Genomic DNA, 4843 nt, shown 5'->3' on the forward strand with positions numbered 1-4843 from the left:
TGTGTGTGTGTGTGTGTGTGTGTGTGTGTGTGTGTGTGTGTGTGTAAAGTTAAGGTGACTTCTGAAGTCACCTCGAGATAGAAATAAGCCGTTCGGGGTCAAATGAATACATTACATATTACACAACCGACCGATTGATAATGTTTGACCTCCAAGATGATTGTTTGCAATATGAGGAGAGCGAATGAACTGACTGTTAACTAGACACCTGTGGCTGTGACGTTTTTATCTCAGGAAAATTGGTCTTCAGAGATTTATTGAAGAGTTGCTGCTATTGATTTCTGTTCGCATCAATGTCGGCCGTAGTGTTGTGGTAATTACGTAGATAATTAAACCTTCAACCCGATTTAAGTTTCCTGAGTGAAGACACACACCGTATGTCTTGGAATAAGCATGAACATCACAATTTAGTGACAAATACAATCCTCTTTTTTTCCTTTTATCAGTAACTGGACGGCGGTCATCAACGATACAGGGGACAGCAGGCCAAAAAATAGCATTTAAATGGCCGAAGGATTAAAATTAATCAAAGGACATACCAAATATGTCTACCTGCTTGAAATAACAGTCAAAACTCTTTATTAAATCACCCCAAAATACACTGGTGATAATTACAGAAATCAAAACGATGGCAAATTTGGTTAAAACAATCTACTTACATTTAAGTCGGTTACGAAGACGTGAATTCCTGTTGGTAGGATCAGCTGAGTAGCCTGCCCGAGAAAATCACGTGCAAGTGGCTGAGAACTCCACAGACACGCGTGCCATTCAGGTAGTTCTCAGGGATGTTCAGCGTGACAGAGAGTGTGACAAGGCTGGTCCTTTGAATTACAGGTACAACTCATTTTTGCTAGTTGAGTGGATTGGAGCAACGCAAAATAAGGCCACAACGTAAAATGAAGAACACAACGCGCCTCCGGGAATAGAACTCATGAACATACGATCGTAAGTTAAATCCCTAACCGCTAAGCTACGTGCCTTCAGAAAATTTCTTAGAGAAAACATGAGAAAAAAAATAGAGATAAATGCGAAGAAGTTGATGCACTGAACCTGAAAGACTGCTCGGAAACACCATGGCACTTTATATAAATGTGCCAAATGATTGTGTCTTTACGCATGAAACTATTAGTAGCTGGTAGCGGAATACGAACCGCCGACCTTGATTTTTTTTCCTGGTTATCCTACCAATTCTGAACACATCCTATTTAAGTTTTTGAGGTTTTATTCTGATGTAAAAGAAATGCCTATTCCTGTTTTTATTGTTAGACTATAGAGATTAATTAAAGAATTGCTGGTATTGATTTATTTTCGCATGAAAGTCATCGTGGTATGATGGTGAATTGTACAAGAGCAATCTGATCTTATTTACTGAATAAAACCACTCACTAACATTGGTAAATCTCTTTGAATAAGTATCAAGATCACAAATCACAACTTGAAGTTGTGATACGTTAAGCTGCCGGAGATTTACAACTTCAAAATTATCTGCCAACGAACGATAAGACCTCTTAAAATTAAGTCAGAAACTTGGATGAATGTGAGCTGATATATTTCCCTTGAGAAACATCAAACTAAACACACACGCACACATTCGGTTTAAATCACTGTCGCAGTCCCGAGTTACGAAATGTTTACTTACAACAATTCGATAGCGAATCACCGCTGGCCGTTAGTAATTACTTTAATCTTGTTAGAGCGTCACGGTTTAGAGATCCATATAATCACGGTTTAGAGGTCCATCGTTGGCTTAAAAATCTATCGTTTGTTACATTAGATTAGTACTTTTACAGCGGGTTGAGAGCCCCACATTTTGATCAATGCTGTGTAGATCTGGACTACAACCACAGGCCAACAGTTCTAGATTTTGACCAGTGTTATGTAGTCCATTCTTTATATATATATATATATATATATATATATATATGGGGAAGAAGACGAGAGAGAGGAAGAGAGAGGGAGAGAGAGAGAGTGAAAGAGTGTAGGATTTTACGCAAAATAAACGTGAACGAATGGAAAAAGAAACAAAAAACGGCAAACGATTTCTGGTGGTTAGGCGCAGGCATGACCCAGTGGTTCATATATATATATATATACACACACAGAGTATATTCTACAGAAAATAAAGGAAATTGCGACGCCGGTAAAATGGTTAGCGGCAATTCGGCCGTCTTAACGTTCTGAGTTCAAATTCCACCGAGGCCGACTCTGACTTTTATTTTTTCGGGGTCAATAAACTAAGTACCAGTCGAATACTGGGAGTTGATGCAATTAACTTAATCTCTTCCCTCAAACTGCAGACCTTGTGCCAAAATTTGAAGCCAATGTATATTAAATTAATACAGTCTTGTGGGTTTTTAGAGAATCCGTAAGCAGACAATTTCATATCACAGAGAGCAACACTTCGTCCGTGGTGCAGAATTATTCTCCCTTGCTACAAGAAATCCCAAGAAGGTTCGATAACACTCATAAAGCGTCTTTTGTTGAATGGCCTAAGCTGCTTTTGGACAAAGCTAGACAGTTACAAGCGGTTTAACGCTGGACAAAATATTTTGATGTCCCTTTTCTTTATTTTTATCAGATCAAATCGCGTCGAGGTTCGATTTTTGCCTTTCATCATCCTCGGAGCAATAAAATAACTATCAGTCAAACGGTGAGAATCGATTAAATCGATTGAACTCCTGCACGCCAAATTTATGCCAAAACTACTGCCAATCTAAAGATTCGTTATTGGTTTCAAAGATGACTTATTGTTTATAAATACACAGATACACGCACTCGCTCCCCCAGAACAAAAATTAGGGATACGGAGAAGGGAGAGAAGGACATGTGTGTGTGTATGTGGGTTTGTATGTATATCCATGCCTGCATGCGTATATATATATGTATGTGTGTGTGTGTGTGTGTATGTGTGTGTGTGTGTGTGTGTGTGTGTGTGTGTGTGTGTGTGTGTGTGTGTGTGTGTGTGTGTGTGTGTGTATGTGTTGCCTTTGTGAAGACTTAGGCTACGCAAATACGTAATTTTCCGAATCGGAATAAGTGTGTAAATAAAATAAGATGAAGTTTCCGTAGACACCAATTCATTATGGTTAAAAATACATTATCATCATCCTCATCATCATCACCATCACCACCACCACCACCAACTCTTCCACCACTTCCGTTTTTATGGTCTTGTTCATGCATTTCATCATCATCATCGTCGTTTCGTCATCATCATCATCATCGTCGTCATCGTCATCATCATCATCATCATCATCATCATCATCATCATCATCATCATCATCATCACCATCTTCTTCTTCTTCTTCTTCTTCTTCTTCTTCTTCTTCTTCTTCTTCTTCTTCTTCTTCTTCTTCTTCTTCTTCTTCTTCTTCTTCATTGTGGTTATTATCGATGTTGATATAACGACATTAATTACCAGTGACAGGTATTTAATTAGATATAGTTTCATGTAAATTACTGTATCTCTTCTAATTATTTTACTTACATTGATGTTTCTCCTCCTGCTTATCTTGTGAAAGGCATGAACGCCATGCATTCTTATTATCTAAACATGTGATGCATGAGTGTGGTGTGTTGTGGCCTTTTTGCTTTAGTTATACAATTTCATTATTCTTTTCAATCTTAAAAATTCCTAACGTGAAAAATTAGCAACTTAAACACTAATCTCTTTAAATGTTTCATACAAAAGCAACCAGCAGAAATTACTCGAAAAGTCTTTGTGATTCATAATATAAAAGTTACAAATATTAAGTCTCACCATTAATCGTTACAAATGTTAGACCACAGCGGGAAGTTTGGCAGCTCTACGCTGTCAAAAGTAGCTGGCTTGTTGATTTTTTCCTATAGATTCGGCTGATAGATGGATTCATTCTATATACACCAGCAGCTGTTTGGTACAAGTCCACAATTCGTTAATACATAGGCTCTGCACGATAGCGTTCCAAGACGGCTTTGCTCCATGCACGAATCTCGGATAAGTTCGGCTGTTTGCATTCACCTGCCACTATAGCCGTGGTTCTCAACCGGTGTCCATTTGGCCCGGGGGCGGGGTACATACAAAATGTTGTAGTTAAAAGTTATGTGCAATAGATTGGTTATACCTCTACAATACATAGAATATTTTAACAATTCTTTTAATGCAATTCCTTGTAGTAACCAATTCTAAAAATATGATATGATTTTTTAAACATCAAAATTACTATGAGGGCCCATCCCAGTAAAACAGGAACCAAAGGGGACCATAGATAAAAAAAGATGGTTGAGAAACACTGCAGAGCTTGCTATACCAAGGAACTATAGAAGTTCGTCATGATCCTCGATTTGAAAGTCCTTCAAAAGAAGAGACTACTCTCGTCAACGCCCAGAGTCGCTTCGAGACCATTGTCGCCCCCTGACTATCGTCGCTCATACCTCCCAATAAAGCACTCAAAAATGTAAAAAAAGAAAAAAATGAAAAGAACCACGGTAAAGTTACCTTCTTGAGTTATGCCGGCTCCTAAGGGTCGGTTTCCAAGTTTTCAAATTCCCTACCTGGACGGGACACCAGTCCATCACAAGATTATTCCCTTTCGCCAGCTGAATGGCCTGGAACAATTTGAAATGAAGTGTTTTGCTCAAGAACACAACGTGTCGCTCGGTCCAGGAATTGAAACCACAATCTTACAATCATGAGACCAACTCCCTAACCTCTAAGTTATTCGCCTCCCTTTACTCTAGTACGAAGGGTTGTTTTCTCACCGATGGTATCGTCCATCGATGGTACAGCGCTGCGAATGCCTGGCAGCAACCTAGATGTCAGATACCCAGCCCAATCATCGTCAGCATCACCACATCACCAACC

This window comes from Octopus bimaculoides, chromosome 19 (assembly GCF_001194135.2).
Source record: "Octopus bimaculoides isolate UCB-OBI-ISO-001 chromosome 19, ASM119413v2, whole genome shotgun sequence".
NCBI classification, from domain to species: domain Eukaryota; kingdom Metazoa; phylum Mollusca; class Cephalopoda; order Octopoda; family Octopodidae; genus Octopus; species Octopus bimaculoides.